The 24,839-nt window shown below is 37.1% G+C and overlaps 1 protein-coding gene and 1 long non-coding RNA gene across 4 annotated transcripts in view; one reads left to right on the top strand and one right to left on the bottom strand.

Moving 5' to 3' along the window:
- LOC123334464 overlaps nt 1–19,273 on the top strand; it is a 128,315-nt gene extending 109,042 nt beyond the window's left edge. Inside the window, exons 3-4 of the long non-coding RNA XR_006552338.1 lie at nt 12,303–12,423; nt 19,155–19,273. This is a non-coding gene — a long non-coding RNA (uncharacterized LOC123334464). The remainder of the gene's footprint in view (nt 1–12,302; nt 12,424–19,154) is intronic.
- The window catches only part of KCNIP4 (potassium voltage-gated channel interacting protein 4), a 1,300,658-nt gene that overhangs the window by 747,130 nt on the left and 528,689 nt on the right, over nt 1–24,839 (bottom strand). The window lies entirely within an intron of this gene.

Below are 24,839 nucleotides of genomic sequence, written 5' to 3'. Positions count from 1 at the left end.
TAATTTTTTGGAACCTTCGCACTCACACTGTTTTCCATAGTAACTGCACCAACATACAATCCCATAAACAATGCACAAGGGGTCTCATCTACATCCCCACCACTTGTTGTTCGTTGTCAACTACGTTTTGGTTTGTATTCCCCTGATGGGTAATCATGTTTAGCATCTTTTTCATGTGTTTATTGGCCATTTATGTATCCTTGGAGATATGTCTATACAGATCTTTTGCTCATTTTTCAAATTAGACTGTTTTCATTATTGGTTTATGATTATTTTGTTATCTATACAAATTGTCCTGATCTTATACAATAATGTGCAAATATTTTCTCCCATTCTGTGCATTATGTTTTCACTTTTTGATGTTGCCCTTTGAAGCAGAAAAGCTTGTAGTTCTAATGCAGAACTAATTTATCTTTTTTCGTCACTTGAGCTTTTGGTGTCATGTCTAAGAACCTCTCATCTAATCAAGGTCGTGAAGATATACTCTATTTTCTTATGAATTTCATTTAGGAATATAATCCACTTGAGTTCATTTTTATGTGCATTATGAAGAAGAGATCCAATTTTATTCTTTTCAGGTTGATATCCAGTTTTCTGGCATCCTTTGTTTTGATACTTGTCAAAAATCACTGACCATAAATCTGAAGGTCTATTTACTGTACTTTTTTACCTATATGTTTATCCTTATTTTAGTTGTGTCCTTTCTTATCACATACTTTTTTGATTACTGTAGCATTTTAGGAAGCTTTAAAATTGAGGAATATGAGTTCTCTAACTTTGTCCTTTTATAAGATTGCTCTATTAGTCTCTAATTTCCACGTGAATTTTAAGGCCAGCTTGTCAATTTCTGCCCAAAAAAAAAAAAAAATGCCAGCTGGGATTATGATAGAAAGTAAACAGTGACAGTGTTAGCCACTTATTCATGTCCGACTCTTTGCAACCCCATGGACTGTAGTCCATCAGTTTCTTCTGTCCATGGGATTCTCCAGGCAAGAATACTAGAGTGGGTTGCCATCCCCATCTCCAGGGGATCTTCCTGACCCAGGGATCGAACCTGTGTCTCCTGCATTGCAGACAGAATCTTTACTATCTGAGTCACTAGCAAAGCAGGGATTGTGGTAAACCCATAGATTACTTTGATAAGGATATCATTTTAATATTAAATCTGCTGATCCAAGAACATGGAATATCTTTCAATTTAGTCTTTCACAATATTTTGGAGTTTCAGAGTATAATCTTTAATTTTTTTTCTTAAACTTATTCTTAAGTAATATATATTTTTTGATTTTGTCATAAATGGAATTCTCTTAATTTCATTTTCTGATTATTCATTGGTAGTACATAAAAATACAATTGATAGGGACTTTGCTTTTCAATGCAGGGGGTGTGGGTTTGATCCCTGATCAGGGAGCTAAGATCTCACATACCTTGCCTCACTGCTGCTGCTAAGTCACTTCAGTTGTGTCCGACTCTGTGCGACCCCATAGACGGCAGCCCACTAGGCTCCTCTGTCCCTAGGATTCTCCAGGCAAGAACACTGGAGTGGGTTGCCATTTCCTTCTCCAATGCATGAAAGTGAAAAGTGAAAATGAAGTCGCTCAGTCGTCCCCGACTCTTAGCGACACCAAGGACTGCAAGCCTACCAGGCTCCTCCGTCCATGGGATTTTCCAGGCAAGAGTACTGGAGTGGGGTGCCATTGCCTTCTCTGTTGCCTCACTACCAAAAAAAATAAAAAAAATATATAAATGCAATACTGTAAAAAATTCAATGAAGATGAGAAAAGATGAGAAAAAATACAACTGATAGTTGTATATTGATATTGTATACTTCAAGCTTTCTGGACTTGTTTATTAGCTCTGACAGTTGTGTGTGTGTGTGTATGTGTGGATTCCTCAGGAATTTCTAAATATAAAATGACATTATCTGCAAAAAGAGATAATTTTATTTTTTCCTATTCAGTCTGGATGTATTTCTATTTTTTCCCTTGCCTAACTGCCCTGGTTAAAACTTCTTTAAAATGTCACGTTAAAATGGCAACAGTAGACATCCTTGATTTTCCTTATCCTAGAGGGAAAACATTCTGTCTTTCATCTGTAAGTATGATGTTAGCTATAGGTTTTTTGTCTTATATAATCTATTCTTAGCTTCGTCCATAGATTATGCATTATAAACAAATGGGATTTTTTTTATCATCATGAAAAGGTGTTGTGTTTTGCCAAATGCTTTTTCTGTATTTATTGAGAGGATCATATGGCTTTTATTCTTTATTCTATAGATTTTTAAAATTATGTTAATTGATTTTTGTATGTTAAAATAACCTTACATTCCTGGGACAAATCTCATTTGTTCATAGTGTATAATTCTTTTTATATGTTGCAGTCTTCAGTTTGCTAATATATTTCTGGCATTTTTTCTCAATATATAAGAGATATTGGTCTTTTGCAATGTCTTCATCAGATTTTGGTATCAGGTAATAATACTGGCCTCCTAAAATGAGTTGGAGTTTCTTTCCTCACCTTCTAATTCTTCTTTAAATATTTGGCAGAACTCACCAAAGAAGCCATTTGACCTGGAGCTGTAATAAATTATTTTAAAATTACTTATTCAATATCATTTCATGTTACAGATCTATTTAGATTTTCTATTTCATTTTGAGTCAATATGGGTAGTTCATTTTTCTAAAAATTTGTTATGTCATCTAATCTGATATTTAATTTTGTAGAATGCAGATGTTCACAGTGTTCCCCTTATTTCTTTTTTTTTTTTTTTGAAGATTTTAAATTTTATTTTATTTTTAAACTTTACATAATCCGCCACAGGTATACATGTGTTCCCCATCCTGAACCCTCCTCCCTCCTCCCTCCCCATTCCATCCCTCTGGGTCGTCCCAGTGCACCAGCCCCAAGCATCCAGTATCGTGCATCGAACCTGGACTGGCAACTCATTTCATACATGATATTTTACATGTTTCAATGCCATTCTCCCAAATCTTCCCACCCTCTCCCTCTCTCAGTAAGCCAGAAAGAAAAACACCAATACAGTATACTAACGCATATATATGGAATTTAGAAAGATGGTAACAATAACCCTGTGTACGAGACAGCAAAAGAGACACTGATGTATAGAACAGTCCCCTTATTTCTATAAACTCTAGTGATGTCTCCTCTCTCACTCCTGACTATTAATTTCAGCCTTTTTTTCTTGATCAATATAATTTTTTTTCTTTTGCAAAACATTTCATTGATTTTGTTTTCCTATTTGACTTATTTCTAAATTTCTTATTTACTATCTTCTGCTTTGGAGGGTTTAACTTGCTCTTTATACATGCTGCTGCTGCTGCTAAGTTGCTTCAGTCGTGTCCGACTCTGTGCGACCCCATAGACAGCAGCCCACCAGGCTCCCCCGTCCCTGGGATTCTCCAGGCAAGAACACTGGAGTGGGTTGCCATTTCCTTCTCCAATGCATGAAAGTGAAAAGTGAAAGTGAAGTCGCTCAGTCGTGTCCAACTCTTAGTGACCCCATGGACCACAGCCTTATATATATACATATTTAATTTTTTTTAAAAGTTGGCAAGTCATGTCATTGAGATTCTTCTTCTTTTTTATAATATTGACACTTATAAATTTCCCTCTAAGCACTGCTTTAGCTGCATCCAGTAAGTTTTAGTATTCATTTTATCTCAAAGTACTTTCTAATTTTGCTTGTAATTTTTTGACCCATTTATTATTTGTTTTGTGCCTAATTTCCCATAATTATAGATTTCTAAGTGTCTTTTTGTTATATATTTCTAATTTCATTCCATTGTAATCTAAGACTATGCTTTGTATGATCTCAATCCTTTTAAATTTATTGTGGTTTATGTGCTAACATATGGTTTATCCTGGAGAATGTTCCATGTGCTCTTGAAGAATGTATATTCTCTTATTTGCAGTGTTTAAGTCTTCTATTTCCATGATCTTTTGACTAGTTGAGAATTTATTTTTAATTTTAATAAATACATTTAAAATACAATACATTAATTCTGTTTTTCCATTTCTCACAAAAACGGTAAAATAAGAAATAATTTGGCATAATCAATGGGTGGATGACCTTCCCTTTTCCAGATTAAAGCTGGGCTAATGGCTGCTTTCTACTCACAGGATTCACCACATATCCCTTCCCTTGCCTCAATCAGTTCTAGGTCTAAGCACAAAAGATTGCTTAACTGAATACCCCAGTATACAAATCAGTGGGAATCAGAACTCAGTTTACTTAATTTTCATCAGCAGTCTAGGTTAATATCCAGTGTCTTGGGGGTCTTAATTGACATTTATAGAACATTCCATTGAAAAGCAACAGAATACACATTCTTTTAAAGTGTATATGAAACATTACCAGGACAGATCACATTCTGGGCCGTAAAGCAAGTCGTAGTAAATTTAAGAAAACTGAAGTCATAAACAAGCATCTTTTTCCAACTACAAGAGAAAAAACTAAAAAAATAAAACACATGGAGGCTAAACAAACAATATGCTACTAAACATCCAATGGACCAAAGACAAAATCACAAAAAAATCTATGGGATGCAGCAAAAAACAGCTCTAAGAGGGAATAGAGCAATATAATTTTACCTCAGTAAATAAGAAAAATTCCAAGTAAACAACCTAATCTTACACCTAAAGCAACTAGAGAAAGAAGAGCAAGCAAAACCCAAAGTTAGCAGAAGGAAAAAAAAATCACAAAGCTCAGAGCAGAAATAAACGAAAGAGATATGAAGAGAACAATAGAAAAGATCAATGAAACTGAAAACTCGTTTTTTGAAAAGATAAAGAGAGCTCGAATTAATAAAATTAGAACTGGAAAAAAAAGTTACAACTGACACCACAGAAATACAAAGAATCATGAGACTATTACAAGCAACTATATGCAATAAAACGGACAGCCTGGAAGAAATGGACAAATTCTTAGAAAGTGACAATCTCTCAAAACTGAACCAGAAAGAAATAGAATATGTGAACAGGCCAATCCCAATTACTGAAATTGAAACTGTGATTTAAAAATTCCCAAGAAACAAAAGTCAAAGACCAGATTCACAGGTGAACTCTATCAAATATTTAGAAGAGTTAACACTTATCCTTCTGAAACTATTCCAAAAAAAACTTCAGAGGAAGGAACACTCCCAAATTTACTCTATGAGACCACCATCACCCCGATACTAAAATCATAAAAATTACAAGGCAACATCACTGATGAACATAAATGCAAAAATCTTCAACAAAATATTAGCAAACCAAATACAATACATTAAAAGGATCATACACCATGACTAAGTGAGATTTATCCCAGGGAAGTAAGTACTTTTCAGTATCTACAATCAGTGTTATACACCACATTACCAATTTGAGGAATGAAAACCATTTGATCATCTCAGTAGATTCAGGAAAATCTTCACAAAATTCAACACCCATTTATGATAAAAACTGGACTTTAGAACGTACAAGTTATGTGATATTGAACAATTTGCTTACCTTCTTTGTTCCTCTGTCTTTCAATCTGGAAGTCAGGCATGAAAACAAATCTTATAGGATTGTAATAAATGTTAAACTACATGGCACATAATGGCACTCTCCTCAAATAGTAGATTACAATGTACAAATAACAATCCTTACCTTCTTACTCTGATTTCTTTTAACTGTCAAACTCTCAGAAGAAAGAATTTGAGCTCATTCTGAAGCCCAAATTGCTGACTTTGTCTTCTCAACCTGTCCAGTACCTGCAAACAACTGGTACTCTTTTGGTAGGCAAGGATGGGTAAGGGCGGAGTTGAACATCTTCCTGTTTCTTTGGCTATCAGCTACAATTCCACTGTGAATGAATTGATCACCTGGTCCCATACAGCTGCTCGACATTAGCATCTTATCCCTGTAACACTCAAGTTCTCCATGATGTTTTATATTCTAAGCACCCCCTCTGCATGTACTGCTACTTGAAGCCAGGCTCACTCTCCTGCCTCTTTCTGTTGCTGCCATACTTTGTCCATTTATTCAGGTTACTGAAATCCCCAAATCCTTAGGATTCACCCAGCTAAATAATGTACAGTAAACGCTGAATTCCAGGGTCATATTGACAGTGTTAATAATATGCAATAGATATATCTGACACTTCAGGGAACTTCGTTTCTCAACGGTGACCCAGACAGTTCCTTAATCTGGGTCAGATGACAGATCGATCATTAACCTAATTCTTATGGACTTGTTCTTCCCCAAAATGAGCTATTATAAATAATTATCTGGCATTTTATCAACAGATACCATCCATTAACTAACATGTTCACTGCCAGTTCAATGATAATTATCATAGTGATAACCCATATCACTAAAAGATCTTGAAATTACTTCAGAATAAAAACTGGGAGAAAGTAAGAGTTTAAATAAAAAGTATGAGAGACAGTGAAATAGATCAAATAATACTCAGCATGTTTTAATAATAAAGGTACAACACATTTCTGCAATGTCCTCAAAACTCCATCCCACTTACAGAAAATACCCCATGTAATATTTCCAAATGGAGCTCCTATATTACATCAGGAAAATCAAAATACTTGAGAGTTGGCTGGGTCTTCCCAAAATGTATGCTGCCAACCCACCCTCAAGTCATAATGTGGAACCATCCAGAGCATTGGCCAGTAGAAGTGGAACAGATTTATCTAATCCTGAAAGAACATGTCAGTGTCTATTATTGTATTTACCACTCTACATGTTAAGGAAACAACCCCCCTTTCCTTGACCCTGAGACTTTTCATAGTCAGAAATCTTTTCTGACACATAGCATGGCGAAGATCTAAACAGAAAATAAAAGAAAACTGATACAGTAACTTTTCATCGGGCTTGATATTATTTTTGTTGCTTAAAGATGATTCCACAACAGAATTGCTGCTCTATTGGGCACATAGTATACATTTTGGTTTGATTAAAAAGGCTGAGGAAATGTGACAGATGCCTGAAAGAAATATCTGTTCAACCTGACAACTTTCTCTGCCTTTCTCTCTCTTTAGATTTTCTGTGGGAGCTTATATGTCTATAGACACTCTGCCTTAATATGTGCAGCTTCCCCTGAGAACTGGTACCCCTTCCCTAGTAATGGTGGAACCACTTGCGAGTTACTGCACTAGAATGAATGGGTTGCAAAACCATGACCATCTTATTCCCCAAAATGATATGTGAAAAGAAGCAACACAAGATGTTTATCTTCATGAGCCCGTGCTCAAATGGAGGACCACATAGAACTCATAGGAGACATGCCTGAGGAAGATATCAGAATATACAATGAAAATTTTGGAACTGGTTTTCTGCCAATACGGTACTGGCACAAAGACATATAGATCAATATGGATAGATAGCCCAGAAATAAACCCACACACATATAGTCAATCTATGACAAAGGAGGTGACAATACACAATGGAAAAAAGATAGTCTCTTCAAGAAGTGGTGCTGGGAAAACTGGACAGCTACATATAAAAGAATAAAGCTAGAACATTCTCTAACACCACATACAAAAATAAATTCAAACTAGATTAACGAATGCAAGACCAGGTACTACAAAACTCCTAGAGGAAAACATAGGTAGAACTTTCTTTTACATAAATTACAGCAATATTTTTTCAGACACATCTCCCAAAACAACAGAAATAAAAACAAAAATTTTTAAATGTGGCCTAATTAAACTTAAATTTAAAACTTAAAATTTTAAATGTGGCCTAATTAAACAATGGCAACCCACTCCAGTACTCTTGAGCTTTTTCATAGTAAAGTGAAAGAGAAATCGTTCAGTTGTGTCCAATTCTTTGCGACCCCAAGGACTGTAGTCTACCAGTCTCCTCAGTCTATGGGATTTTCCAGGCAAGAATACTGGAATGGGTTGCCATTTCCTTCTTCAGTGGATCTTCCTGACCCAGGGATCAAACCCGGGTCTCCTGCATTGCAGGCAGCCGCTTTACCATCTGAGCCACCTGGGAAGCCCCCAAATATCTATTTGCTGTGCTGGGTCTTAGTTGTGGCATGTGGGCTCTTAGTTCCCCAACTAGGGATCAAACCTGGGCTCCCTGCCTTGGAAGCACAGGGGTCTCAGCTACTGGACCACCAGGGAAGTCCCTGGTTAGAATGACCATCAAAATGTTTACAAATAATAAATGTTGGAGAGGGTATGGAGAAAAGGAACCCTCCTGCACTGTCAGAGGGAATGGATTAAAAAGTTGGTGCCTCCACTATGGAGAACAGTATGGAGGTTCCTTAAAAATAACTAAAAATTGAGTTATCATATGATCCAGTGATTCCACTCTTGGGCCTATGTGGAAAAGTTGAAAACTATAATTCAAAAAGAAGCACATACCCTTATGTTCATGCAGTACTATTAGCCAAGACATGAAAGGATTGAGAGACTGCCATTTACAGCAACATGGATGGACCGAAATTATCATTCTAAATGAAGTCAGAGAAAGACAAATATCATATGATGTCACTTATATGTGGATCTAAAAAATGACACACAAGAACTTATTTACAAAGCAGAAATAGACTCATAGACATAGAAAATAAATGTATGGTTACCAAAAGGGAAAGGGAGAGGGGGCATAAATTCTGAGATTAAAATATGTTGTTGTTGTATAGTCGCTAATTCGTGTCCGACTCTTTGTGATCCCAGGGACTGACTGTAGCCTCCTCTGTCCATGGGATTTCTCAGGCAAGAACACTGGAGTGGGTTGCCATTTCCTTCTCGATATTAAAATATACACACTACCATATATAAAATAGATAACCAACAAGGACTACTGTAAGCACAGAGAACTGTATTCAGTACTTGTAATAACTGATAATGAAAAAGAATCTAAGGAATCTAAAAAAGAATCTAATAACCTATAATGAAAAAGATTACACATAAATAATTGAATCACTTTGCTGTACGCTTCCAGGTGTACAGCAGGTGGCGCTAGTGGTAAAGAACCCGCCTGCCAACGCAGGTTAGACATAAGACATGCTGGTTTGATCCCTGGGTCAGGAAGATCCCCCTGAAGAAGAGACTGGCAACCCACTCCAGTATTCTTGCCCGGAGAATTCCATGGACAGAGCAGCCTGGCGGGCTACAGTCCACAGGGTCGCACAGAGTCGGACACGACTGAAGCGACTTATCACGGCAGCTGTACACCTAAAACTTACACATTATAAATCAGCTATATTTCAATAGAATTTTTTTTTTTAAAGAAAATTTTGGAATTGAAATTTTGGGACTCCTGGAATCCTTCTGTGTTATAATGACTATGATTTTTGAATAAAAGGAGCATGGCATTTTTTGAAAATTAGAAGACCACCGTGATGCATTTTTGACGTTTCTGAGGACCTCTTCCACTTTGTTGTGTCAAATGGGCATGCTACACTGGTCGGGTCATATTCTGAAAGCTAGGTGGCTCAGGGTCACTGAGGGTGTGGCCATACTGACAAACGAGAGACATAAAACTTTAGGAAACCTCCTGATATCTGCATGGGCGGAGAGGCTTGGGTAGCATCAGCAGATCTGGAAAGATCCTGCTATATTTACAGATGGTACTGATGGTAACAAACCCAGAAAATCTGCTCCAGAGGATCCCCTGTGAGAGTTATGAATAGGGCAGATTGATGAGCTTCCAGTTAGTTTACTGGAGAAAGTACAGGGCTACATAATCACATGCCTGATTTCTTAAACCCATGTTCTAAAGAGGTGGAGAGGATAGATTCCAAGATGAACAGCCAAAAGGGACAAGTAAGCCAGAAGAAAAGGATTATCAGACAGTTACTAAAACCATTAAAATGTACTAGGAAGGACAATACGGCAGAGCCTGGTATGCTGCAGTCCATGGGGTCGCTAAGAGTAGGACACGACTGAACGACTTCCCTTTCACTTTTCACTTTCACGCATTGGAGAAGGAAATGGCAACCCACTCCAGGGTTCTTGCCCAGAGAATCCCAGGGACGGGGGAGCCTGGTGGGTTTCTGTCTATGGGGTCACACAGACTTGGACCCGACTGACGCGACTTAGCAGCAGCACCAGCATCAGGAAGGACAATAAACATCAGAAAGGCCAAGTGTGTGAGCAAGTCCTGAGCTTATACTCTTGTGTATCAATGGGAAATAATCTGGGCAAACAAGGAACAAGCCTATTGCAAAGTGTAAGCTCTGGGCGTCCACTGCAAGCACACTAGCTCTGAGCAACACCCTCTGTCACTAGTGCAGAGAGGGCAAGAAAGACCCAGTCTGCAAAGGAAACATCACAGATCAAGAGAAAGCTCGGTAGGCTCTGCCTTAACCACTCATCCTACGCAGTGCATTCTTGTTCTCCTGCATTGGAGACTTGCAGTGATTCATATCTGGAACTGTGTAGGTTGTGAACGTGGCTCTTCACACCTAACGGTGTCCCTCTTTATGGGAACTGGAATCACAGTGGTGGCTGTGTGCCTGTGGACCTGGGGTCATCCAGAAAGCAAAAGGAAATCCAGGCTGAGCATCATCTCTGGCTTAATAAGACCTTGGAAAGTGCTTTTTAAATAATTTTGCTTTCAACTGTATGATGGCTGAATTCAGATATTGTGAGTCTCAATGTATGGACAAAATTTGATTTAGTTAAGTGAACTCTAACTTTCCAACCAAAAAAAGTAAGTCCTGTTTAAGGTGTTTAACGTTTTTAAATTCTTAAAGCAAAACAGTTTTCTTATTACCTTTGAAATTCATATTTTTGTACACATTGTTCAATATTAACTCTTTACACACAGCCACCAGTTTCCAAAACTATATTTTCCTACTAAACTTATATTGTAAAACATGCACAGAATAAAACATTTTAAAAATAAAATCTATATCATTTTGTTATAGTCGATAATTCCTTTTTAAAATGTTTTGAATTTTTTCACAATAATCTGTATAATTTTTTCAGAGAAAATACATGTCTCATATATGAAATATACAAAAATGCAGTCTCTTCTTTAAAAAAATAAACTACAAGCACATTTTATAATATAATCCTTTATTTTCCTTATAAAGATAAAGCTTCGTAGAAGTAACGTGGGAAAGCAAAATGTTTTTCCTGGTCAGCTAGGGATTTTTCATACAGTTCCTCTACTGCCCTCTAAAGTTCAAGAACAACATGACAACTCTCCTTGGAAGGCAGTAATTCATTCATTTGAAATACCAGAATTATTGAGACCCCAAAGAGAATCAGGTCCATTAGTTCCCAGTCTCAGAGCAGTGTGGCGAGGCACATCTGCTTAGATGCAAGGTCTACAACTGAGAAGACTTGATACAGAATAGAGAACTTAGAAGATAGGCTGTCTTATCCCTGATGCCAGAGTTATTAAATGGGTCCCTATTTTTCATATTTTAATACATGACCTCATCACACTAGTAGCCAGACATTTGCATTTTTATTTATTTATTTTTTTTTGTAGTTCTTTTTTTTTTCTTTAGTTTTTTTTTTTAATTTTATTTTATTTTTAAACTTTACATAACTGTATTAGTTTTGCCAAATATCAAAATGAATCCGCCACAGGTATACATGTGTTCCCCATCCTGAACCCTCCTCCCTCCTCCCTCCCCATTCCATCCCTCTGGGTTGTCCCAGTGCACCAGCCCCAAGCATCCAGTATCGTGCTTCGAACCTGGACTGGCAACTCGTTTCATACATGATATTTTACATGTTTCAATGCCATTCTCCCAAATCTTCCCACCCTCTCCCTCTCTCACAGAGTCCATAAGACTGTTCTATACATCAGTGTCTCTTTTGCTGTCTCGTACACAGGGTTATTGTTACCATCTTTCTAAATTCCATATATATGCGTTAGTATACTGTATTGGTGTTTTTCTTTCTGGCTTACTTCACTCTGTATAATAGGCTCCAGTTTCATCCACCTCATTAGAACTGATTCAAATGTATTCTTTTTAATGGCTGAATAATACTCCATTGTGTATATGTACCACAGCTTTCTTATCCATTCATCTGCTGATGGACATCTAGGTTGCTTCCATGTCCTGGCTATTATAAACAGTGCTGCGATGAACATTGGGGTACATGTGTCTCTTTCCCTTCTGGTTTCCTCAGTGACATTTGCATTTTTAAAACATTCAGTCCTTTGGGATGTTTCTAAATTGTGTTTTTGTGCTTTTGTGTAACTTATACCATAATTATGACAGCGCTGCATTACAAGGAAAGAATTGGAGACAGTGCAGGTAATACTGAGAATGTACGTAAAACAGAGTTCATGAAACTATGTTTCAGAACATGTTCTATGTTGCTTCACAGGGTCATCTTACTAGTGTATGCTGGGACATGTGAAGTCTGGGGTCTTTAAGTGCGGTCAGACTCCAGAGAAGGAAAACAAGATGTGGGCAAAAAGAAGGCCTTGTAGAACCATCTGGAAGAGGTAGGAAAAGGGGGGAAACTCCCTCTTGTTTTTTTTTAACACTGAAAGTGTGGCAGGGAGTAAAGGAAGAAAGACAGGAATAAAGGAAGGGAAGAAAAAGGGGAAAGCAACAATTCAGGGAATATAAAGCAATATAGAACATTTATTGTGCCCTCACTTTTCACTCCATACTTCTATTTGTTCACATAAACATGTAAGGTGTTACTTATATTTTAAGAGATGAAAGCTGGTTTGTCCAGTCATATAGGTGTTAAGTGGCAGAGCCAAGTGCAGAAAGGAAAGGCAACTGGATGTGGCTTATCTTGCATCTCTCAATGCTTTGACCAGATAGCCTCCTGGGTCCCAGAGAGCAAGGGTAATTACGAACTCAGAGAGTCTTTGTTGACACACTGAAAAGTCACAGGGAGGAAGTGTGTTACAAGAGAATTCTTGGCCAGATTCCTGATTCAAGGCCCAGGTACTAATAAAAAAGATTAACAAATAGATTGCCCTCTCCGGAAGCCTGTACTCAATGGGATACTAACAAATCTAGCTGTCTATCAGCAGGTTGACACAGATGAATAGCTAGGGCTGAGTATCAATGCTTTCAGTTCTGTGATTCTCAAAATGTGGTCCCTGGACCAGCAGCAGCAGCATCACATGGGAATTATTATAAATATAAATGTCAGCACTTCTCCACTCATAGATCCATTAAGTAATAATTTTTGAAGTGAGGCCCAGAAACCTGTGTTTTAGCGAGCGCTGCAGGGGACTTAGGGGCATGCTCAAGTTTGAGAATCAGGTTTGGACAAGTCCTTTACTTTGTGTAGCTCATGCTCTGGGTTCCTTTTACCATCAGCCCTGCTGTGGGTACTGAGGGAAAACTTGCACCATAGACCAAATAAAATGCTCTATTCTCCTGGAGAAAGGTAACTCAAATCCCCTTTCCTCATGTTAGCTGTGGGCTGATTGAAATTAGGACAGTAAACTACCATTTCTAAGGTCCTAATTGATTTCCTAATTGGGTAGAGGAAAGAGATTAGGCAGTTAGGGAATTACAAAGAAATGGAAAGATATCCCATGTTCTTGGATTGGAACAATCAATGTTGTTTATATGGCCATACTACCTAAAGCAATCTATAGATTTAATGTGATCCCTATCAAATTACCCATGGCATTTTCCACAGAACTAGAACAAATCATCCTAAAGTTTATATGGAAGCATGAAAGACCCAGAATTGCTAAAGCAATCCTGAGGAAAAAGAATAAAGCAGAAGACATAACCCTCCCAGATGTCAGATTATATTACAAAGCTACAGTAATCAAAGGGCTTCCCATGTGGTACTAATGGTAAAGAAACTGCCTACCAATATAGGAGATTCAAGAGACATGGGTTCGATTCCTGGGTGGCAGAGATCCCCTGGAGGAGGGCGTGGCAACCCACTCCAGTATTCTTGCCAGGAGAATCTCATGGACTGAGAAGCCTGGCAGGCTATAGTCCATAGGGTCGCAAAAAGTCAGACACGACTGAAGTGACTTAGCACGCAGGCACAGTGATCAAAACAGTGTGGTACTGGCCCAAAAACTGTCACATGGATTGATGGAACAGAATCGAGAGCTCAGAAATAAGCCCACACTCCTACAGTCAACTAATCTTCAACAAAGGAGGCAAGAATATACAACAGGAGACAGTCTCTTCACCAAGGGACGATGGGAACGTTGTAAATCAATGAAATTAGAACGCACTCTCACACCATACAAGAAATAAATAAATAAACTCAAAATGACTTATAGACTTAAACATAAGATATGACACCAAAAACTCCCGGAAGAGAACACAGGAAAACATTTTCTGACATAAATCATACCAGTGTTTTCTTAGGGCAGTCTCCCAAGGCAATATAAATAAAAGCAAAAATAGCAAATACAGTGCAATTAAACTTAAAAGCTTTTGCACAGCAAATGAAAGTATAAACAGAATGAAAAGACTACCTATGGAATATTTGCAAACAATGTGCCTGACAAGGGCTTAATCTTCAAACAGCTCATACAGCTCAACAACAACAAACACCCAATTGAAAAATGGGCAGAAAAACTAAACAGACATTTCTCCAAAGAAGATGCATGAAAAAGATGTTCAGCATTGCCAATTATTATAAAAATGCAAATCAAAACTATAATGAGAAGCCACCTCACACTAGTCAGAATGGCCATCATCAAAACATGAATGAATAGATGTCCATTGACAGATGAATGGGTAAAGATGTTGAGGTACATACAGACGATGGAATATTAGTCAACCATAAAAGGGAACAAATTTGAGTGTGTTGAAATGAGGTGGATTAACCTGGTTATATAGAGTGAAGTAAGTCAGGGAAAAAAAAAACATCACGTCAGTGCATATATACGGAATCTAAAAAAAATGATACTGATGAATCTATCTGCATGGCAGGGACAGAGACACAGATGAAGAGGATGCTCTGTGGACACAGCAGGTGGACAAACCAAGAGTGAACTTTGGCATACATATACCACTATCTGCCAAACAGAAAGCTAGTGGGAAGCTGCTGAACAACACAGGGAGCCCAGCCTGGCGTTCTGTGACAACCCCGAGGGAGTAGGATGAGGGGGTAGGAGGAAGGTTCAAGAGGGAGGGGATACACACACACACACACACACACACACTTATGGTTCATTCACGTTATATGGCAAAACCAACACAGCATTGTTAAGTAATTATCCACCAATTAAAAATGAAAAAAAAAGTATACAAATGATAAATGCTGGAGAGGGTATAGCAAAAGCAAGCCCTCCTACACTGTTGGTGGGACTGTAAATTGGTACAACCACTATGGAGAATAGTATAGAGGTGCCTTAAAAAAATAAAAATAGAGCTACCATATGATCCAGCAATCCCAATCCTGGGCATATACTCAGACAAAACTGTAATTCAGAAAGATACATGCACCTCAGTGTTCACTGCAGCACTGTTTACAATAACCAAGCTATGAAAGCAACCTAGATCACCATCAACAGAGGAGTGACTAAAGAAGATGTAGTACGTATATACAGTGAAATAGTACTCAACTATAAAAATAATGAAGTAATGCCATTTGTAGAAATGTGGATGAACCTAGAGATTATTAAAAGTGAAGTAAGTCAGAAAGAGAAAGATAAAGACAAATCCCATATGATATCACTTATATGTGGAATCTAAAATATGACACTAATGAACTTATCTATGAAACAGAAACAGACTCATAGACACAGACATCATACTTGTGGTTGCCACGGTGGAGGGGGTGGCAGAGGGATGGAGTGGGAGTTTGGGATTAGTAGATGCAAACTTTTATATATAAAATGGATAACAATAAGACCCTATTATATAGCATAGGGAACTATATTAAATATCCTGTGAAAACCAAAAATGTCTAACTGAATCACTTTGCTGCATAGAAGAAATTAACACATTATACAACTATACGTACTTCAATTTTAAAAATATATTGTGAGCACAGGTGATGTTTTCCCATATGGTGACAGAGATAGAAAATTTAGAGCTTAAACTAGTATTTTAAATTTACTGTTAACACTTTTGTATTATGTGCTTAATTGAATTTTTAATTCTCTAAAGTATTCTAAATTGATAAGCCATGTAATATACCTTTAAATAAAATATTAATTAAAACAAAAAATTTAAGGAATTAGGTAAGAATAATGAAAAAATTACTGATGGCCTTTATCTCTAAAGTTCTAAAAGTTAGGCATTTTATATATTGTCATGATTATATTAATGGAGCTTTCCTTGTATTTTCACTTTGTGCTCAGAAACATTTGTATAAACTAGTTTCTACAGGTTGTGGAAGAGGGACACTCAATCCGCTTGATTTGCTTTTTCACAAAGGCTTTATGATCACTACATAATTTTAATCCCATATTATATTTGCCAGACAGGTATGTCATTGTTTCCATTTCACAGGTGAGGACATAGGTTCTTACAGCCACTGGCTCAGCTGTGGGATGAGATTCAAACAGAATGCCTTCTGTCCTTAAATGTGACATTCAAATGGGAGAAGTCCATGACATGATTTTGGAGGCAGACAATGTATCATACTTGGTTTTATATCCCTAGAAATATCTAGTAAAGCATCTGATTACCTGATATGGAAGATCATTAAACAGATTTCCTGACAAAAAACATGTATATTTAGTATTATAGTTTGCATTTAGAGAAAGGAAATAGAAAACACAAACCAACCAGTTACATGAATGAGAAAACCAATTTTGTTGTGTTCATCTGCTTAAATTTGTGGGTTTGTATGAGCTTCCCAGGTGGTGCTAGTGGTAAAGAATCCACCTGCCAATGCAGGAGACACAAGAGGTGGAGGTTCCATTCCTGGGTTGGGAATATCCCTTGGAGGAGGAAATGGCACCCTGCTCCAGTATTCTTGCCTGGAGAATCCCATGGACAGAAGAGCCTGGAAGGCTACAGTCCATAGGGTCGCAAAAGAGTCCGACAAGACTGAGTGTATGCATGCAAGCCCACACACACAATTAATACCCTTATTAATGCACTTAATTTCCTCTCTGAGATAATTTTACTGAGAATAATTTCTATGTTTGGAAAAATGTGGATTATATAGTTTCAAGAGCTGCATTCTTTCCTCGTTGGTTTTGAGACTGAAGGATTTTCCCCCTCTTTGTTCCTCTTCAAGGAGAGTACACTATATGAGATGTGACTCAGACAGATCTGGATCTAATTAGGCTCTTCCACTAAATGTATGAGCCTAGGCAAAGTGATGAGCTTTTCTCCACTCCTGGAAAAGTAAGGATTACAAATCCCTATACTCTGATTATTACAAATATTAGAATTAATGTCTGTTAATACCTAGTGTAATGCCTGTCTTACAGCTAGTATTAAAACAATTGATGGCAGAGTTTGTACCTTCCCATGGGAGAATTAAACTTTTCTTCTCCATTATCCTTGGGTTTAGCCATATGTCTTGCTTTGGTTAATGAAATATAAGTGGAAAAGATGTGTCACTTAGAAGTTTAAACTTGGCCTCTCTTCTTTGTGACATGATGACTGACACTATTCTAATTAGAAATTGCTGCGTAACTCTGAATCCTGAAATGAAGATGACACGGAGCAAAGCCAGACATGCCTGACGATGGAACAAATGACAAACCTTTGATGCTGTAAGACATGAGGATGTGGGGGCCATCTGTTACCACAGCCTCCCAAGCTTTTATGACAAATGCATGTGTCTCAACCAGAGAATATGGGAACTCTTATAAAAATTTTCTAACTCCCTACCAAGAACCAGGATATCTAGCACTTTCCTTGTCCCTCCTCCTATGAATGAGTATTTTGCAATAAAAACAATGTAGGCTCTGCCCTGTAAGAGGCTGTATGATTTACAGAGAATGAAGTATTTTCTGACAGAAGAAGAAAAGTTAAACATTTTCAGAAAATGAAGATGAGATCTGATTTCTGTGATGTCCTTTGGAAGTTCATATTTAATAAATAGAAAGGAGGTCTTTACAGAAATTCAAATTATACTATCTTATTAGACTGTGTAACTTTAGGGAGTACAAATGAAACCTTGGATAAGACCATCATACTTTACAGTGTGGTAAAGTCACTGCTTAGGGAATAACACAAAAGACTTGGAATTCTTAACAGGGCTGCGGAGTAACAGAACTTGATAGAAAATTGACATCTCTCTAGAATACTTCTGTATCACTTACTCAAATGGCAAGAAGCCCAGAATTTTTATATATATATAGCCAGGGATGGGGGAGCCTGGTGGGCTGCCGTCTATGGGGTTGCACAGAGTCGGACACGAATGAAGCGACTTAGCAGCAGCAGCAGCAGCATAGCCTTTAATTATTTCTATCAGGAGTTATACTGAAGAGAAATAGCTTAAATTCTACTTAAGAGCAGGCAAAATGAAAAAAAAAAGTGTTGCTTACTGAGCATTTTGTCGATAACTATACATTCCTCATTACTTTTATTGTCATTAATTTTTGGAGGGTTGGGGGGAACTACCAGTGTAAACCTGGCAATTTGCTATTCCACAGTCCTCTTAACTCAGAGTCTGCAGAGGGGAAAAAAAAAAGTGTTTTCATGTTGATATTTCTGTACTAATAGTGAAATACAGAAGATAAGTTCCCTGAACTCCTGTGGGCAATGCATGCCACAGGCTATGTTCTTACGTTATGGGACGGGCCATTCTTTGGAAAACCAAAGAGCTGGTTCAGAACTCCAGTGTTGTGGAAGCCACACCCCTCTTTCTCCGTCAGTTGCTAAGATTCCTTAAAAACAGGGCATTTTTCAAATAACATCATCTATAATATTCATACCTTTATGCAAAAGTTGGCCTGGATCAGGTAAGGGTAAAGGAAAGGACAGGGCAAGAAAAGCGGCAGAGCCTGTGTGTAAGGAGGAAACAAGCATATTTTTTAAAAGCTCTGCCCTACGCTGTCTTGCTTATGTTTTTCAGAGCTTTCCTTTCGCACTCTATCATTACATAAATTATTAGGGGCTTAACTGACACCATGCCAACCTCTTCTCCCTCAAATATTATAGAAAGGCACACTGTGAAGAATACATACTTCTGTATGTTTATTTTAAAGATGCTTTATAATTTTCCAAGTGTTAACACATCAGATTGCACTTTAACCCCAATCAGCACGGAGTTGCATTCATAACTTCAGCATTCGGTTGATGTTTACCTCTCATCTTGCAGCTGGAAGGAAGCTTGGAGAAGACATAGCAGAAGTGACTTGGACCTCAAGCCACTGCACCCCAGCCCATACCACGCGGGGAAGGGCACTAGCTACATGTGCAACCAACGGAGAGGTTGATGAGTCTCAAAACTCTGCTAACTGGCCTTTCCTAATAAATACAAGTTATGGGGTAAAATGATTAGGAAAAAAACATAATTTAATAAATTTTCCAACAATCAAGAAACACTTAGACCACATATTGAATACTGACCACCCTTGGTATATTTTTCAAAGAGACATTTTGGGTGATAAAAAATAAGTTTCGGGGCTTGCAAAACTGTACCCCAGTATATTCTGTGAAATGAGAATTCTATATTGCAGCTACACAGATGAAAGCTCTGTGAAATGCTGATATTACAGCTAAGGAACTATTAATCTCCATTTCACCAGTGATTTCTGACATTGACATGTAAAAATTACATGCATATTTTTACCCAGTTTTAGAAGATTAGGAATCTAGATGATGTAGCCATGTTATTTAATTTTTAATTTCTATAAACTCAATTTAAAATGCATAAACCATTTTATCATGAAGAACATATTTCTCTTCAACGCTATGCTATTAAATTCTTATTCCTGCAGCATCTTCTCATAGATTAATTCTCTAGAGGGGGGGAAATATATATATATATATATATATAAAATCTACTTTCTTTTCATATGAGAACCCAGAATCCTGCCTTCTACATTAATGGAGCATAGTTCAAATCTGGTATTAATTAATAAACATCTCCAACCCAAAAGCAAAAGGAAAGAAAGGTTCACCTCAGGTGTTTCTATCTTCACTTGAGAGCCAACAACATTCTATATTTCAAGGAGGTAAAATGAGAAGAAAGATTCAAAATTATCTGTCATTTATCTAAATTTCTTATAACATCATGAAAGTAGAGTGTATTAGCCCTATTTTTAAAAGTTTCTGAAACACAGAGATGAGTTTGCATAGCCTATGTGTTAGAACCCAGAAAATGAAGAATCAAACTTGAGTATCAGCCTCTTGCACTTGAATACTCTTGTGTTCTCCACTAGACTTTAGGACCAAGTTCTTCCCTCTTTCTGAAGGAGTTCTGCCCTTAGAGTACAGGGCAATGTTTCATTCTCTGTGTTCCTATTGCCACTTCCCTTGTCTCCTTCAACAGAGCCAGGCAGGACTCTGCACCATGCACTGCTCTAGGGGCTCAGGATGCAACAACAGCAGCCTGAACACAGCCCCTGAACCCCAGGGGCTGTACTAACAGTGCTTCTCGCCAGCAGTTTCTCACTTGAATAATATGTGCTGAATACATTTTTAAAAATCAGTGTGTGTTTTTAAAAGTCCAGTGCTACAGCTCTGATCTATAGTCAGAATATAATGAATTAGAGTCCTATTATTTATTTTGACTGTATCCCTAGAGCCAATTACTCTTTAGCTTGTCTATTCAGGTTCCTTTTCTTTTGCAAACAACTATCTTTAAACTTTCTGCAGCTCCCTAGGGCAGCTGCATTGCCAAGCTATTTTTCAGGATTGTACCTGACACCACCAACTTAGTGTCAGAAGCAAATGCAATGAGCACATTATTATAGTCTCTCCTCTAGGTCTTGATGAAAATATTAAATCTAGGGACCAAGAATTATTCTCACTGAATGCCACTGAATTTTCTCACATTCTGAATTAAAAAAAATAAAAACAGCCACTCTCTAGGTAGAACGTCCCAGTTCAGCAATATATCAACTAATCCATGTATCTTCGGGACCACAATTCCACAGCTTACTGAAGCATGCCATGGGGCAAAACCAGTAGCCTTGCTGTGAAGGAAGGTGAACGTTAATAAGGCTTTCCTTGACACTCCAAACTTGCTCATTCATGACAGTAAGAAGCTGTGCTATTTGAAAAAATCATTAAGTTAGTTCTCATCAGGATCTCTCAAAACATTAGTAAATCCATGTTGTGATTAATATCCTATGAGTACACTGTGTATAGATGTTTAGTAAATCCCACTGGGACTCGTTGTCCAGGTGCCAAGGCAACTTGAAGTATCTCCTGAGTGTCACAATAACCACAATGTTTTTGTCAAAGGAATACAAGCCTGCAGGTGCATCACTACATAATTTATTATAAACTCCATTCACAGTTTATTTCCTTTTTTTCCCATATCTGAAATGTTTTAAACAAACTCATTAAACAACACCTGTCTTCAGTGTCTCTAACCTTTTAGTATCAATTTATCAACACATCCTCCTAGCATTCAAATATCCCATTTTAATGTAAGTTGATACAGCCACAATGGAAAACAGTATGGATGTTCCTCAGAAAACTAAAAATAGAATGACCATATGATCCAACAACCCGACTCCTGGGCACAGATCCAGACAAGACTGTAATTCAAAAAGATATATGCACCCCTATGTTCATAGTAGCACTATTCCCAATAGCCAAGACATGGAGACAATCTCAATGTCCATCAACAGATGAATTGATGGAGATGATGTGGTTAAGTATATACAGTGGAACACTACTCAGCCATAAAAAGGATGAAGCTACATCATTCGCAGCAACATGAATGCAACTAGAGATTATCATACTAAGTCAGAAAGACAAGTACCATATGCTATCACTTATATCTAAAATATGACACAAATGAACCTATCACCTAAACAGAAACAGACTCACAAACCTAGAAAACAGACTTGTAGTTGCCAAGGGGAAGGAGATGGAGTGTGACATTGGGGTTAGCAGATGAAAGCTACTGTATATAGAAAAGATAAACAAGGTCCTACTATATATAGCACAGGGAACTATATTCAATGATAAAATAATGGAAAAGAATATTAAAAAGAATGTATATATATGCAAAATTGAATCACCTTGCTGTACAGCAGAAATTAACATTATAAATCAACTATACTTCAATAAAATGTATTAAAAAGACAAAAAATATCCCACTCTTATTTCTTAGAAAAACCTTTGCATTGTCCTCTTTGTAAGTGACATTTGGTTTACTATTTTTTTTTCTTTTACTGTTTCTATTTGATATGTCTTTTTGTAAATTCCATAATCTGGTTAACTTTCCATTTATGAACCATTTCAAATCATCATCAAAAGACTCAGGGCCCTAGGTGTGTCTCACTGTTTATTTATTTATTGAGTCCTTTGTTATTTCTTAGGCAGTATTTGTCTCAATAGAGATTCCATGACCTCTTTCTACTTAGCACTTGAACCTTCAGAAATCTCAAAGGTGGTTCTCCTATTGATGTATCCCAGTCTGACACACGTTACTTTTGCTTCATCATCCCAACTAAGACCTAAATAACTACTTCCGGCTTTCGGCTCCATTAATAAAATAGGATGAAATAGTTTCATAGTGTGAAATACTAAAATAGTTTCTCTAAAACCTAAAAGTACAGTTTTCCCCAGTGTCTTTACAGTTGTAGAACCACAAAAATCTATATTGTGTGAAAAAATAATTGTCTGTAAAGCAGTAAAATTCTCCTCAATAGAAAGAAAACTAACAAAGCAAACCAAAACAAAACCACATCAAAGGGTTTGCAATAAAAGTATGTTTCAGTCATTGAAGGAGTGAAGATAGAAAGATCAGCTGGCTCCTCAAGTTGCTACCACTCAGATTCCAATTGCACAGTTATTTTGCCCCTTTAAATACTGTGTGTTCAGTAGCCTCAGTCATGCCCCACTCTTTGTGACCCTATGGACTGTAGCCTGCCAGGCTCCTCTTGTCCATGGAATTATCCAGACAAGAATACTTGAGTGGGTTGCCCTGCCCTCCTCCAAGGGGTCTTCCTGACCCAGGGATCAGACCTGCATCTCCTGTGTTGCAGAGGCGGTTTCTTTACTGCTGGGCCACCAGGGAAGCCGTCTAAAACCCTGACGCAGGGAATGACCTTGATTTTAGTCATCTCTCATTCCCTTTTAAAGAATAGGAATGTCCAGGAGAAAGCAGGACAGTGAATGCAATAATAATAAACAATATCTCTTTCAGCACACGTTTCTGATCTTTCTAGGTTGATCAATCTAGGATTTATCAGTTCAATCATAATCCTTACATATTTCTGAAGGAGAGCTTTTCATTAGTATGTTCAGCAGAATTGATCTAGATGGCAATATCCTATAGGAAAAAAAAAAAATTGGATTTCAGGGTTAGGTAAGTTTCCACTTACCCTGCTCAGTTTTCTAATTTTAAAGTGAAATTTTAATTAATTACAAATACATAGTGACTACAATATGCAGGTCACCTTGTTAAGTGCAGTAGATGATCTTTTAGGTGCAATGGATAAACTTTAAGGCCTCTTGCCATTTCCCTTTAGAGGCTGTTGAACCAGACCTCTGAACCTTTACATAAGTTTCTGTGATTAAAAAGGAACAGAGATGTGGAAAAGCCCATTTCCATAGGGCTCAGGTTGGCCAGAAGTCATTCACTCTTACCAACTCCTGCTCTTTACATTATCCAGTCAATTTCATCCTGCCACCACCAAAAAACAACAAAAGGTGAAGCGAAATATAAAATACCTGAAGGTAAGGCTGATATGAGACACCATAGTAAATCATGACAATAAATCAGAAATAATTTGCTGAGTATTGGCCATGTGTTTAACTCTGTGTAAAGGCAAATGTGTCTGGCATACCTCTTGTCCTCAATAACAATATTCCACTACTCATATGGAATCAGTAATGCATGTTAAAGGGGACAAAGGATTGATTATAAGTAGTATGGCTAAGGGGTAGGGCGTGCTTCCCAGGTAGAGCTAGTGGTAAAGAACCTGCCTGGAAATGCAGGAGACCTGGGTTTGATCCTTGGGTTGGGATGATCCCCTGGAGAAGGGAATGACAACCCACTCCAGTATTATTGCCTGGAGAATCCCATGGACAGAGGAGCCTGGAGGGGTCACAGTGCATGGGGTCACAAAGAGTTGGACATGACTGAAGCAACTTAGCAGCAGCAGCAGCAGCATAGCTAAGACTCTAAAACAGTAAGATTTAAGAACAGAGGACCACATGAACCAGGGTTGATTCATAAAAAAAGACTATTTGTACAAATTCTCAAGCATAGGATTAGTCTATAAAACATATACACACATGCATATATCTACATGTACATATATATGCATATGTATATTTATGTAACCTAAATATGGTCATCATATAAAATGAAAAAATATAAAAATATTAAATATTTTAATATTTAATATAAATAAATATTTTATATATTTAATTTAATATATTAAATATATAATAAATATATATATTTAATATATTAAATATATAATATATATTTAAGTGAGTAAAACAATTCAGAGTGAAAGATACAGTTTCACACACATTCATAGAAAACAATATGGAAATGTGTCTAAATAACAGAGAAAAAACATTTACAAAATAAGAAAAAATATTTTTAAATAAATATTGTTAATCATATAGAAAATAAAATAAATTCAGAAAACTTTAATTGTATAAAAAGCCAGTTGTTTGAAATTATCAATAACAAACAAAACACAAATTCATAATATTAGGAATAAGAAAGCATAAAGAGAACTTGGACATAGACTGAAAAAATTTTATAATAATATACAAATTTAAATAGTTAAATTTGAAGATGTAGATGAACTGATTCATTTTTTAGGAACAAAATGACTCAAAACTTTAGCAAACCTAAACA

Source organism: Bubalus bubalis, chromosome 7 (genome assembly GCF_019923935.1).
Source record: "Bubalus bubalis isolate 160015118507 breed Murrah chromosome 7, NDDB_SH_1, whole genome shotgun sequence".
NCBI classification, from domain to species: domain Eukaryota; kingdom Metazoa; phylum Chordata; class Mammalia; order Artiodactyla; family Bovidae; genus Bubalus; species Bubalus bubalis.
This window is presented reverse-complemented; position numbering and strand designations above follow the sequence as displayed.